Here is a 16,035-nt window from a genome sequence, read left to right as displayed (position 1 = left end):
GGAGAGTGGCGTTGGAATATACAGCAGAGCACATGAAGCTGGGCTGGAGTTGCGTAAGCCTGGCTTTGAAGTGGAGGTGCCGACAGCGGCTACGGAACGAGTCACTATGGAGACTCGACTACAGAAGTCCCTGGGATGGCAGCGGGAGGCGCGTCCCCGGCGAGAGCACAGCTCTACTGCACAGAGGGCAAAAGAGAAATTGATGGAGTCTGCACCATTGACACAGGAAGGCCTTTGTAATTCAGTGGACTGGAGGAGAGGTACCAGAGAAGGAGTTAGGACGTTGGACACTTAGGATGGAAGCACTTTCCAAACCTTACATAGGGCCCTCCCCTTACGGGGGACACTACCCTAGGCCTACCAACAGGGCCCAGTTGGGAGAGACATTTTTCCCTTGGAGTTGGAGTCACAGGTATCCCCTGTATTATTGTGCTTGTTTATTTTATTTTTCAAATTCTTATGTTCTCGTTCTTAGTTTCTGTTCACTTGTGGGGTCTACAGCATTAATATACTCAGGGCATGAGTGGGTCATGTAAACTGAAAATTGAGACAATAAATGTAAAAGGCCTGGGCAACCCGATAAAGAGGAGCAGGGTGTTAACGAAATTGAAAAGGGATAAAATGCAAGTGATATTCATACAAGAAACTCATATGTCAAATGAAGAACATGAGAAATTTAAAAAACTTGGTTACATAAATTCCTTTTATAGCTCGTACAAGAATAGCAGAAGGAGAGGAGTTATTACCCTAATTTCGAACACTGTTAACTTTGAAATGACTGAGGAATGTTCTGATAAGTATGGCAGATATGTGATTGTTAAAGGGAGGATTGACAATACTGTTGTCACATTAGTTAATGTGTATGCACCCCCTGAGGAAGACAAAACATTCTTTAACTTATTGTTTGACAAAATAACAATAATGAGTGAGGGGATTATGATATGTGGAGGAGATTGGAATACAATTTTGAATTATACTAAAGACACAACAAGTACTAAAAGACATAAAAACATTAAATCCAAGAATCTTAATATTCTAATAAAAGATGCAGGCCTGTGTGATGTCTGGAGAGATCTGCATCCATCAGAGAGAGACTATTCACATTATTCAGCAGCACATAAGGTACATTCAAGGATTGACTACTTTTTGATGAATACTATAGATAGACACCGGCCCGGGTAATAGACTGTGAAACCGGAATAGCAGATGTGTCAGATCACAATGCTATATACTTAACCATAAATCTTGATAGTCCAAACAAAACAACATTATGGAAAATGAATGTTAATATTCTTAATAATGAAACTGCGGTGCAAGAAATCAAAAAAAGAGATTCAGGACTGTATAGCCAATAATAAGGATGAACAAATAGAGCCAACAATATTATGGGACACTGTCAAAGCAGTGATGAGAGGAAACCTGATATCAAGGCTAGCTCACATTAAAAGAAAGAAAAAACTATTACAGGCTGAATTAGAACAAAAAATGAGAAAACTAGAAAAACAACAGCATACAGATAAGAGTGAAAAATTGGCTGGAATTATAAAAGGAATTAGAAAACAATTATCTGACATGGCAAATGATGAGACTGGAAAGAAACAAAACAAATATTTTATGAATCAGGCTCCAAAGCTACTAAAATACTAGCAAAACGATTAAGCTCACAGCAATTAAGGAACTCAATTAACAAAATCAGAGACCCAGAAAGTAAGGACATAAAATATGAAATCAAAAATATATTTTATAATTATTATAAAACTCTGTATAATCATTTAGAACAAGTAGATAGAAAATAAATTGAAGATTATTTAGCTAAATTAGATCTCCCCTTCATAGGAACTATTCAAAATGAATCATTAAATACAACCATTACCAAAACAGAGCTTGATAAGGCTATCAGTAGATTGAAAAGTAATAACAGCCCAGGGAACGACGGCTATCCTAACGAATGGTACAAAGTTTATAAAGAAGACCTTGCCCCTCTATTATTGGAATCATTCAATTTGACACTCAAACATGCAATATGTCCGCCCTCATGGAAAGAAGCCATGATAACAGTCATACCAAAGGAAGGTAAAAATAAAGAGTTATGCGAGTCCTATCGTCCAATCTCCATTTTGAATGTTGACTACAAATTATTCACGTCTATAATCGCCAGAAGATTAGAAACCTTCCTCCCAGGCCTGATAGATGAGGACCAGACAGGTTTTATAAAAGGTCGCCAAACGCAAGATAACATCCGGCGCACATTACATATAATTAATGAAGTCAATAGGCAGAGCACCCCTACAGCCTTAGTAAGTCTTGACGCGGAAAAGGCTTTTGATAGAGTCAGCTGGAACTTTCTTTCTGCGGTTCTGAAAAGAATGGGTTTTGATAAAACTATCATTAAATGTATACTGGCCCTATACGATAAACCAGTGGCTAGAATTAAAATAAATGGCGACTTAACAGACAGATTCGAGCTCTTCAGAGGGACAAGGCAGGGATGTTGTCTGAACCCTTCCCTATTTGCCTTGTTTATAGAGCCTTTGGCTCAGTATATAAGACAAAGTAAAGAATTTAAAAGAGTCACAGTCGCTAAGGATGAACATAAGATAGGTCTCTTTGCAGACGATATCATAACATATCTCAGCAATCCGGATTATACGTTTCCTAAACTTTTAACGTTACTAAAAGACTTTGGAAGGAAATCTGGGTATAAGTTAAACATTTCAAAGACCCAAGTCCTTTGTATAAAATATAAACCAGCTGACTCAATTAGACGAACATACAAATTAAAATTGGATTCAGGAAAAATAAAATATTTAGGTGTTTATCTGACTAGAGAACTAAACACATTATATGAGGCTAATTATAGTAAGATTAATGAAGCTATACAAAAGGATTTGACAAAATGGGCAACACTAGTAATGGATCTAAGTTCAAGGATAGAGGTGATAAAAATGAATGTGTTGCCCAGATTATTGTACTTATTCATTTCACTGCCAATTTGTATACCAAATACTCAATTTGGTAAATGGGATAAACAAGTGAGTAGATTTATTTGGAAGGGGGCAAGACCAAGGGTAAAGCTCAAAACTCTACAGCTAGAGAAAAAAAGAGGACTTGCTCTTCCAAATTTCCAAGAATATTTCCTAGCTGCTCAGTTGAGATATATAGTTTATTAGTGTTCATCAGAATATTACTCCAAATGGAAACACATTGAGCTTAACTATGGAGCATGCCAACCACAAACGAGACTGGGTGAGAAAACATCTACCCAACCGATAGAACCAAATCCTATAGTAGATACAACAATTAAGATCTGGTGGGATTAAGTGAATAAATACAAAATGGAGGGGGAATGCAAATTGTTGATCTGGCCATGCACTCTCCAAAATTCAGAAGTGGTCAGATGGATAGAACTTTTACAAGATGGACTGACAAGGGAATCACTGCAGTGTGTACATTAACAGATGGGAAAAAGTTTAAATCTTTTGAAAACTTGAAAAGGGAATTTGACCTGGAAAACTCTGATCTATTTAGGTATTTTCAAATCAGACATTTTTATAATACAGACATTGAAAATCACCTTTCTCAAGAGTGAATTAATAGATATGATCGCAGGGGCATACAGACATTTACCTTCAAAAATTGTATCCAGGCTGTACAAATGTTTGCAAAATTGTAATAGGTCTGACTCATTATACATACAACAGAGATGGGAAGCAGAACTGCAACTTAAACTGTCAGAGAATGATTGGCATTCAATCTGTCTTCTGCAACACACTTCTACTAGCTCCAGACAATGGAGAGAATTTGGCTGGAAGAATCTGGTGAGATACTTTATTACACCCCTCATTAAAAGTAAACAGTTAAAAATCCCCCAACAGTGTTGGAGACTCTGCGGGTATGTCAATGTCAATCATTCCCATGTATTTTGGACATGTACAAGAGTTCGCCCCTATTGACAATCTATTGTAACAGAAATGGAGAAAATTTTGGGTTACAAAATACCGAATGATCCAGAGACTGTATTTAGGCCTGTTAACTAAAGATGTTATTAGAGGGGAAGACATTTACCTATTCAAAGTGATGCTGATAACAAGTAAGAAAGTTATAATGAGGAATTAGTTAAAAAGTGAGCATTTGAGACTGGACCAATGGAGGAATATCATGGAGGAAATCCTTACAATGGAAAACAATACTTATGACCTGAGACTGGAAACACTTAAATGTAAACTACGATGGTGGAAATGGACTTATTATGTAACTCACTGAAATGTAGGAAACAAATGGGAGACTTGTATCTGTAGTACCCTACCAGTTGTTATTTTGTTCTTTGTGAAAATTAAAAAAGGCAAAAAAAAAAAAAACACCATGTGTTTTTTGTATACTTGCAACGCTTATACAACTTCTTCTTTTGGGAGATAGAGCAAAAACAAACAGCTAAAATGTAAGTCACCCATAATTAACTTAAGTTTATTGAACTGTTATACAAAATCGATATTACATTTGCAATCATGCTCTCTTGCTTGTGTGATATGTTATAAATATTAAAGACAAGAACTTATACAGGGAGCATTTTTTTCAGATTTTTGTTGCCCCAAGCCCGTTAATTTGCGACCCTGCACACAATGTCTCTCAAACACGTCTACACCTGATGTTGAAGCCACATCTCCGAAATGCATCTGAGTTCAGCACATGCTGTTCTTCACAATCGCTTGCCGCATGGACCAGAATAAATCAATATGTTCAGAGTCAGTTGGAATTTAGGATGATTTTTTGTCATTGCTAGCCTGCACTTTGTGATCTACATCAGCTTCCAGGGATGTTGCTTTTTCTTTCTCTCTTTGTGTTTATATTGTCTGCTGAAAGGACACTCTGAAGAGACTTTCAGTCCAGCCCAATGGTGGAATATATGGTGGAGTGATGAACATTAAGGTTAGATTGAATTTAAGCCTCCTGGTCTTAATACAATTTGCTCTTCTGCCAGTCCTCACTTTCAAGGTGATATATGCAGGATTATTGATTGCGGCGGTAAGCGCCGGCTAAGACAGACATATTGACAGCATGTGAAACGACCTTGTCCACTGATGTGGCACTTTAAAAAGTTATCATTTATTTAGTGTTACTCAGTTATTCATGATCGTTTGAATGCCTGTCGGACAAAAAGGCTAATGATTTTGATCAGACCAGTTGTCAGAAAAAAAAATGCAGTCTATAGAATGAACTCTGGGCCCCGGAGACCATAGACTTATAACTCGTTATATCAGACTTCATGAGTGAAAATATTTTTTTTCAGGAGTTCCTCAGAAAGCATTTTGAGTGAGATTGAGTGGATCTGAAGCTACTGTTGGTTACGGTTGAGTTTGAGTAGTGCACCATTAGTCTTGTTTAAGCTCTCAGTTTGTCAGCTCATCGTGAGCTCCACTTTGGTCCATGATGAGGAGAAAAAGCACTGTCATTACGCGAGAGAGCTTGTGTGTGGACTTGAGACTGGAATGAGTCCAAGATTGTGAACCCTATGGTAAGTCCAGCAATGTGAACTTGAGGGGTCGTCGTCCCATGACTGTTGAATCTGTGATGGACCTCTGCCATTCTAGAAAAAAGCATGGAAGAAAAAGCCTTTCTCCAGTTTCAATTACACGCCCAGCATAGTGACCACTGAGTAGTGCACACATTCATCAATACTCCAGGGTGCTCTCTCCCGCCTCTGTCATCCCTTGGTGCTGCGGCTATGCAGTGGCTCAGAAAATGTGCTGACAAGCAATCACACAGTTGAAGTTTGGTTTGTGTACCCCAACTCTGGACAGTTCTGTGTGGATGAGCACACTGGCAGATAGTTCTCCAGTCTCCCCATTTGAAAGACACGCATAGAAACAAGTGTAGTCATTAGAGCTAAATGAAGACTGATGGATCCAGTTTTGTCCCAGTCACTGAATGTTTCCTTCCTTCCATCCGTCCGTCCGTCCGTCTGACCGACCGACCGACCGACTGCGGCCGACCGACCGCGACCAACCGACCAATAAATAGCGGGCCAAGCGTGTTTTTTGAGTGAAGTAAACAAAATAATAGAAATATCCAATCATCCTTCATAACGCAGTCACTTTTTACATCTTATACTGTATGTACAGCACAGCAGAACTGTTGCGTGTCTCAGAACAACACAACCAGTTTTCACACATTCAGTGTTACTAAATTAATTCAGTAAGGAATAATTGATGACGGGCCATTGAATTATTAGAAAAATAATGCACACCCGGGGTGGTGATGTGGTCACGATGCTTCTTATTAGAGAGAGAGAGAGAGAGAGAGAGCGTATACGAATTACCTCAGTCTGTGCGTCTCTTTCAACAGTGATCGGCAGCACCGTCTACTACTACAAAACTGTAAGAACAGCGCCTGTATTACCTCCCTAGTGTGAAATGTCATGTAACTTTTAAGTTGCTAAACTATTTTACTGATAAAAATGTCAGCGCCACACTGACAACATGTTTCTGTGCAAGTATGTGTCCATACTGTGTGTGTTGTGTGTGTGCGTTTAAGTGGGAGAGCAGAAAGAGCGGGAGAGAGAGAGAGTATGTTTTCTGTAAATAACTGAAATCATTTGGCGAAGTGATATGGAACTGTAATGCGGTAAAGACCTGCCTGGAACTACTTTAGCCATGCATTTCCCTTAAAGTAAATAGTATAATGTTTTTTAATGAATCGTTCGAGTGAATGATTCAATAACTCACTTATTATGACAGTGACTTGGCACCACTTACTGCAGTTTTAATTTCATATAATAAAAAAAAACATGAATGTTTCCATATTTTTATATTCTAAATAACAATTTAAAGCATTAATTTAATAACATTATGTATGCACTTGTAATTGCATTTTAAATCCATACATGCCAGAACTGAACTGGATTTTTATTGGTTACAGCCTTTAGTGTCTTATTGTTTTAAAGGGGTCATATAATGGTACATGCACTTTTACAAGTTGATTATACGGAAATGTGTGTTGGCAGTGCCTGTTCACAACCATCCTATATTGATACAAATACATCCAGTGTTTTTTTTTAATATCCTTATATGTTTTCCCCTGTCTCAAATCGAGCCGTCTGATCGTGTGACGTTACACGGTGTACGCCCCTCCTACGATTGTTGATTGACAGCAGCGTTTCAACACAGACCCGCCCTGAGCGAGCTGTCATCAGTCCGCCATTGTTGATACTCTGGAGCAGAATGGCGTCTAAGCGATTGTGGTGTTGTGTTGTTGGGTGTAATAACGAACACAGCAGTCATTTTGATGTTCCTAAATCCGAACCGCTGAAGACGCAGTGGCTGAGTTTTGTTTTCGAAGGGAATATTCCCCCCGATCAACGTCAATGTTTGTGCGAATCATTTCTCAGCAGACTGCTTTATAAACGATGGTCAGTATAAAGCAGGTTTTGCTAATAAGCTGCTCTTGAAAAAAGGATTGTGTTCCTGCTGCACCTCAGGAAGATGTGAGTGTAACGTTTTATTAACCTTTATATTAATCTTTGCAAATCGCTTGCACGCTTCACGATGAATGAGGCTAAAGTTTACTGGGTAAGTTTCATTACGGCATGCTTTCTGATGACGTTCTCAATATAATTCATAATCCCACTGTAACGAGGTATGTTCGTGTGGGAAGAAGGAGGCGGGAACCGGCGACCAATAAACAACAAACTTTTAATAAAATAACTGAACACAAAATGAAAGTAAAAGCGGCAGCCCCTCACGGACGACTGCCGCACACACATAACAAAACACAAATAAAACACAAATTAAAATCCAGGCCTGGTCCTCTCTCGTCCTTCACTGTCGTCGCTCCTCCTTTATACTCCCGTCACTCCTCCGCGAGAGACGAGGCCAATGCGGCACACAGCTGGCGCTCATCATCATAATAATGACCGCGGCCTCGTCCCGCTCTCACGGTCCCTCAGCCTCGCTGCTCGCCACACCCACGTTTATAATGAACAACGCGTTATGGTTGTTTTTACAAACTGTGTACTCGGGTGATAAAGTTAACGTGGTAACACTACACTAAGCTTACTTTTGTAGATGGTTTATAACTGTGTCTGTTACTGATTAAGAAGAACTGTCAAAAAAAATCTTATAACATAACATCAATCTGTCAGTGAACTAACGTATACATCAGTAAACACATAGCATTCGTATCTCACTACGCTACTCTGCCAGTACAAAGATAGATCAAAGTGACATGACGAACCATTCAGAAGCGTCCTGTTTGAACTTCGTTGGGTTCGTCATCTTGTTCCTGGTCCGACTTCGGTTCAAATTGATACGGTTGCTCAGATGTGTCCTCAGAGACTCCTGTTGCCATTATTTCTCGAAAATATACCCTCAACTGTTGTCAAGGCAACACTCCACGTGTGTTGTGGTGTTGTGTCGGGTCGAACTGAACGCCCCACAGAGCAGAGGGGCGGGGTGAGCAAAGCTCATTATCATTTAAAGTCACATACACTGAAATGACTTGCTGAAAACAGAGCTGGTTTTGACCAGGTAAAATTAGTGTTTTCTTACAATAGTAATGACAATTTTTAATTAAAGTATATTACAAACTTTTCATTTAGACACTAAAGAATCATATTAACTTGTACAAAAATGGCATTCTATGACCCCTTTAAGTGAAGATAATGATTACATGTAAGAATTTGACTAAAAAAGGACAAGATATTTAATAAGGGAAAAAAATCCATTTGGAAATATTAATTTAGTAAAAATTGCCCTTGTATTACATTTTATCTCTGCAACTGACTCACCTGAGCACCAGGTGTGCTATGTGCTCACACAGGGGCCTTGTGGGGTCTTGAGGAGTCATGTCAGCCTGCGGGCTCCTTTGTGCTCAAATTTCAGTTTTGTCTGCTTAAAGGCAGAGCATGATGTTTAATTATGTGTCAGTGGGGTCAGAGGTCAACAGCCCTGGGAACCTCAGAGGCTTCTGCAGTTTATGAGGGGCTAGTGGTGGACCGTGAGTGTTTTAGCAAGCTGTGGATTCTGGGCTTGCATCTGAACTCCAGTGTTGTGATGAAATGTCATTCTGTAATCCACTTCCTGTAGATCTGACATGATGTAAACAAAAAGATGATTTACCCTCCTGAAAATTCATGAATAAATTAATAGTTTCCACTGATGATCCTTAGGTGATCTGTCAAGTCAACTTCATTTTTGGAGTGAAAAACTTCATACTCTCTCTCTTCATCTGTAGCAGACACTGCTGTATGTGCGGACAGATCTTCTGTAGCATCATGTGGTGTGTGCAGACACGTTACAATTGTCACACGCTTTGTGGTGGGATGTTTTTGAGTAGCGTGTGGTGGGACAGACTGGTGTGTCTGATGACAGTTGTTCTAGTTCTCCAGTGTGTTTGTGGTGGGGGATGATGGACAGTTCCTGTGTCCTCCAGAAGGGGTCAGCGGTGTCTTACATTGAGGGCTTCATCAGTTCTCTCTGTCATCTGTTCAGGGCCGTTGAGGTTATTGTGGCGCATTTCTGCTCCGTGAACTCAGATCTCCTCCTCCAACTCATCTCACAGTTCTGTTCTCTCTCTCTCTCTCTCTCTCTCTCTCTCTCTCTCTCTCTCTCTCTCTCTCTCTCTCTCTCTCTCTCTCTCTCTCTCTCTCTCTCTCTCTCTCTCTCTCTCTCTCTCTCTCTCTCTCTCTCTCTCTCTTTCTCTCTCTCTCTCTATCTCTCTATCTCTCTATCTATCTCTCTCTCTATCTATCTCTCTCTCTCTCACTCTCCTCTTTTTTCTTGTGTTTCGGAGGTTGGCTGTTTGACTGAATGGGTTATATCTTTATCACATTCTGCACATACATTAAACAGACAATGTAAGAAGGTAGTGTTCAATATTTGACACCAATAACACTTAAAAATTACTACCATAGTATTATTATGGCAGGCAGTACTATTTAGTAGACAGGACTATTTAGTAGTAATATTTAGTAGTCATGTGTTTGAACTTATTTTAATTAACCCTAAAGGGACCTTCGGGACAAATGTGGGCAAAATCTTTATTTCTTTAATTTTAAAAATGCTTCCCTTAATCGGAGCGGTATAAGGCTTGGTTACTGTGTTTGCTAAAGTACTTCAAGTTTGCCACCTGAACACAAAAAATAAATAAATTGACTCGATTTTACAATGTTAAGTGGTTGAAAAAAAAACAACTCTTTAATTGGGCCTTCGTGGACAAAAATGGGCACCCATAGGAATGAATTGGAATTTAATAGATTTCAGAGCTTCTTTTTTTTATTTGTCAAAAAAAATAAAATAAATCCAACACAATGCAGATCATACATACACATAAATGAAGGGGTGAGTCTGTACAACATACTGAATGTGGCAAATACTCACACATGCGCACACACATGCGCACACAGACACACACAAAAAATTAAATGAGCCTATAACGAAGCCTTTTTTATTCACTGTGTCACTCACACATACAAAGACTAAGAATTGAATGAGCCAATGACAGAGAGCATTTATTTTGAATGTGCCAATCAGCCACTGCAAGCGAGCGCGCGCACACACTTCAAAGTCAGATCAAAGCACTGCTGCAAGATTTTTTGGTGCTTACAAACAAAACATGTCTGCTGCATGCTACCTAAACCTCAGTGGCAGTTGCATTTTCAGTTCATTCTGAAGCAGCACAATGCAAGGAAACGGTGCCATGTCTGTGTTAGCAACAGGAAAAAAAACTGCATTGTCTGTAAAAAATGCAAAGATTAACACTCAATCACAATTACCTGCTGCCACAAGTGCATGTAAGCATAATAAATATAAATAGTGTTTTTGTCAGGTTTACATTGTTTATACTTACCATAAAGTTAAAGCTACACTATGTAACTTTTCCGTCCACTAGAGGTCGCCTGTTCAAAACAAAGGCGTAGTTTGATGACGGCACGTTTGAGCGCAGAATCTCGGGACATGTGGTCTTCACCTCACAGCCGGTGGGAAACAGTCAGGATAGGACTCGGGCAGAAATCATGTTCATGGATGCGATTATTAACATTACTGTAGTCTGAAGCAGAGCAGGACCGAGTGTTGTGGAGCTGAGCAAGGCCGCAGGAGCGATTGAAGAGCGGGACTGTTATTATGGCATAGTCGCTGGCGGGACTTTTATTATGACACGGTTGCCGGCGCCACTTCCTCTTTTCCAGTCATGAGTTTGAGGTAACGCAACTCTGTTTATCGTATTGGATATATCTGAGTGTGTTGAAAAGGAAGTTATGACGTTCGCTCGGCGGCTGCTATGACACTTGTTCACAATGCAGTGAGAGTAAAGTGTTTCACTGAATAAAACCGGAAACCGAGGGTGACGCAGATATGACGCAATCGACAGGCGACTCCCTCACACGCATAGCTCACACGTCCCGGTTCCTTGGTTAAAATAGCAATTTTCTCACGAATTACAAATAGTTGAAAACATTTGGGATATTCTAAGTACTCAACTGAACAAAATATATAACACTGGCCTAGTGGTTTCTGGATATTTTACTGCAAAAATCCTACATAGTTCACCTTTAACACTTTTTTTTAGTTATTGTTATTCTTACCTGTTTGGTACCATTAACCTTTTTGAGTTAATTCAATTTAATGATTTTGTTAAAAATTAAAATGTTACATGATCTCATAATTCGTCTTTTCCTTATTGCATGGTCAGATTTGTCCATGTTTGCATATTTTGGCATTTTTGTATAGTCTAAAACAACACGGATGCTTTTTTATTTTTTATTTACAATTTTAACTTGTGATAAAATGTAAAACTTAAGAGGTTAAATTCGTTAAAACATTGGTTTATAGAGTTCAGCCTTTATGCAGCTATGCAGCCATTGGGTACTATTGCTATCTAGTGGCTATTGATATTTTATCTTTATTTAAATTTTAAACCAACATAGGTCACCAAAGTCATCACATTTTTAGGTTTTGGCCTAAACATGTCTGAACATACTGGAATTATTTTTTTACTGAAGTTAAATTAATTTTAAATATACATACATTAAATATATAAAATAGATATATTTTACATAAAAATATGGTAATTTTAGTGGTAAATAAATTCAAAAATACAACAAAAATAAAAAAAACTGCATACTTTGATAGTTTTTATATTATTGAAGATATTGATATAACATTTATTAAAAAAAATATTTGGGATTACACCTCAGATCACACCGTGCCCAAATGTGTCCACGAAGGTCCAATTAAGGGCTGTAATATGAAGGTCCCTTGAGGGTTAAAATGTAAGAACTTATTAAGCTTCAGTCTCTCCACTGAATGTATCACCATCTTTGCCAAAATGGCTCGATACTTCAAAGAATTCATGATGTCCTTCGTACATTCAATATTTCCACTTCCTGCAACAACAAAGCACCCCCATAACAACCCCCATGTTTGACCATGGAGGTGGTGTTATTCTGCACATAAGCTTTGCCTTTTTTGCACCAGACATACCGCTGATCCATGGGTCCACAAAGTTCCAGTTTGGTCACATCACTTCATAAAACATCCTTCCAGAATTCCACAGGTCTATCCAAAGGAATTTTAGCATATTCAAATTGGCCTTTTATGTTCTTCTTGGTCAAGAGAGGCATTCGGCAAGATGTCCCAACATGAAGGCCATGCTTGTCTAGTGTTCTTCTTACCCTCTGCACTGATACGTTTTTCCTCCTTTCATCAGGTCATCTTGCAAGGATTTGGCAGTATGTTGAGTGTTTTTTCTCAGTTGCTCTGATCAAACATTTTATTCCCCTTCATGATATTGTGCTTTTTCTTCAACACCCTCAAAGCTTTTCTTCTACAACAAATGTTAAACTTATGAAGAAGTCTGCCAGCTGTGTCTCTAGGAAATTGTAGTGCTTTGGAAATATTATTGTAGCATAGATGTACAATTTGTTGTCTATTGCTTTTGTGAGAGCTCTTTTGACTTGGCCGTATTTGTGTGGGAGGAGCACTATCTAATCCGCTTGAGAGGAGGCACATACAGAGCCGACTCACCTAGTTTCCTCAACAGTTTTCTGCATCCCTCTGCCACCCCGACTCCTCACTCTCAGCCCAGCCCGGGATATGAGGGGGGTACTCTGGGTTTGGGCTAAATTTCGAGCTTGAAGCCCTCGATCCCATCGGATAACATGACAAGTCTGCTTATTTTACTCTTTTACTCTATCCGATCATTTCTAAGTGTGATCTTGTGAAGCAACTGCCACAGGTAGTCAGACATTATTTATTTATTTATTAAATAAATAAATACATTATATTTATTATTTTGGGCATTTTTGATTTTATTATGATAGGACAGTGAGTAGACGGGAAGCAAAGTGGAAGAGCGAAAGGGGAGAAATGTCTGTAACAATCATTACGATTGTTTGTGATTTACCCATAGAGACTTAGGAGTCCTATTTAACGAACCTGTCTGAAATGTATCGAAAATGATATGAGAAATGATATGCGTTAAATTATTTTAAAGGGGTTATGAACTGAGAAATCAACTTTCCCTTGAGCTTTTGATATATAAAAGGTCATGGTAATATAAGAATATCCTGTAAGTTTCAGAACTGAAAACTTCCTTGTTAGTCAAAGAAAAGCTTTTATATACACCAGCCCCAGAAAACGAGAGCTCTCAGAATGTGCATATCTCTTACGTAACAGGACCTAGACGCCGCCTCTACAGATAAATATGCTTCTGTAGCCCCGCCCACCGACTCGTGAGCTAACGATCGTCCCTGCATAAGCTTCCTTCTGTTCACGTGGTGTTGCACTCGCAGGCTATGTGCCGCATACTGCGAGTGCAACACCACGCGCTTTTAAAATGTAAAAATGAGTTACTCCTCAGTGAGATTTTTTTTAAAGACTACAAAACTACGTGTAGTTTCAGAATTTAATTGCAAGAAGATCAACCTAGCCCTACATTCACAAATTCACATGAGCCATGGCGAAAACGGCATCATCATGAGGCTAAAGCATTTTTATTTTTTTTTCATAAATGTAAATTTATTTTATACTTATAATAATACCATAACAAATTGCTATATTATAATTATAGGCTATATAGATCCGAACAGAACAATCAGTCAAAAAGTAAAAGCAGCTTTATTTCAAACAACTTAACGACTGAACAACAATGAACAAAAAATATTGCACATAGGCCGTTAAGAAAAGATTTCTTGTTAAAGTGCAGTGAAATACTTAAATGTCAGCAGACAATGTATTTTTAGAGAAAAAAAAGTGATAATTTGAACTACTCGAACGAACGTTTAAAAAACAATATGAAAAATCAAAATTGAATAGCTCCATAACGGATTGAGAAAAGTGCACGCAATGAGTAATTAGCTGGGTTAGAAAAATAACGAAATTATTGTTTTTTTTTTAAAGTAGAAAATAATATTCATGTAAAGAGATATATATTAAAATAAAAAGTGCTTAAATGAAAACAACTCTTCTTAAGTGGAAGGAAGCTTTTTTCCCTCACGTGGAATATAGAAAGCGCAGATGCATTAGTTGGGTTAGTAAAATAACAAAATTATAGTGTTTATATCGAGTCTATAAAACACGAAAGAATAACAAATATATCGGTGAGAACACTCGTATAAACAGCATACACACCGGGACATTTGACTGCAAATCACATTTTTCACAATATTGGTTCTTCTTGCAATCGTAATGCAATGGACTGTGGCCTACATTAAATCTTTAAATAAAAGGTTTACACAGTCATATACAATAAACAAGCTTGTACAGCGACTGGAAATAAAAATGAACACAAAAAACCTGCCTACCTTAACAGAGCATGAGAGCAAAGTGGAGCTTCACTCATGAACCGCCCAGATTTAATAAATAAAAAGCAAATAGCCTATAACAGACAATGACATGGAGGCGGAGGTGGCCGCGCAGCGCAGCGTGATCAACGGCTTAAATGAACAACTACTAGAAAATAAAAAAAACTTTATTCAGGGGCAGCCCTTACTATTTATTTTAGATAGACCTATATTTGATCCAGCATGTCACAAAGGGAGTTCTGGGTTGAGCGCGTGGCGCTGGGTGGAATTTATAAATAATATGTTTTAATGGGCCACTTAAAATGTTTATTACAAATAAATGATTAAATTCTAAAAATAAATAAAATGAACAAAAATTTGCATTGCATTTGCAATCCTTTGAAACCACCCCACTTCCGGCGCCCCTGATGATATCTGTCCTCTGGAACGCTATCGCTTTTAATTTAAAATGGTTTATTTAAAGCAATTCTTTTTTTCAAATAGATGGAATTCGAAATACAGGCCTGCCCCTAATAAAAGCCTGCCTCAAATAAAAGCCGGTGACCTTCTGCAGTTCAGGTAAATAAAGGCCCCGGCTTTTATTTGAGGAAATACGGTAATTGCTCCGCCCCGACGCGATAAGATCGTGTATCGCAATCTCACAGGCTGACGATATGGCGATTGGAAAATTAGGCATATCGCCCAACACTGGTGTGTGTGTCCGCCCGAGTGAGTGAGTGAGTCAGTGAGTGAGTCAGTGAGTGAGTCAGTGAGTGAGTCAGTGAGTGAGTCAGTGAGTGAGTCAGTGAGTGAGTCAGTGAGTGAGTCAGTGAGTGAGTCAGTGAGTGAGTCAGTGAGTGAGTCAGTGAGTGAGTCAGTGAGTGAGTCAGTGAGTGAGTCAGTGAGTGAGTCAGTGAGTGAGTCAGTGAGTGAGTCAGTGAGTGAGTCAGTGAGTGAGTCAGTGAGTCAGTGAGTGAGTGAGTGAGTGAGTCAGTCAGTGAGTCAGTCAGTGAGTCAGTCAGTGAGTCAGTCAGTGAGTCAGTCAGTGAGTCAGTCAGTGAGTCAGTCAGTGAGTCAGTGATTCAGTGAGCGAGCTGTGTGTGTGATTTAGTGTTTGTTTGATATTTTGCGAGTCCTCTGAGCATTTCCCCCAGACGATTCCTGGGACAGACGGTAGCTGAAGCTCATTAAATATGCAAATATTATCCAATCCTAGCCATGGGCGTTTACTTCCAAGTCTTCAGTTCGGCACACCCATC

General features: G+C 38.9%; 1 protein-coding gene across 2 annotated transcripts in view; it reads left to right on the top strand.

The window, feature by feature from the left end:
- cdkal1 (CDK5 regulatory subunit associated protein 1-like 1) overlaps nt 1–16,035 on the top strand; it is a 491,565-nt gene that overhangs the window by 251,950 nt on the left and 223,580 nt on the right. The gene's annotated exons all lie outside the window — the stretch shown is intronic.

This window comes from Gobio gobio (assembly GCF_949357685.1).
Source record: "Gobio gobio genome assembly, chromosome: 15".
Taxonomy (NCBI): domain Eukaryota; kingdom Metazoa; phylum Chordata; class Actinopteri; order Cypriniformes; family Gobionidae; genus Gobio; species Gobio gobio.
Note: the sequence above shows the minus strand (reverse complement) of the source record. Positions and strands in the feature narration are given on the sequence as shown.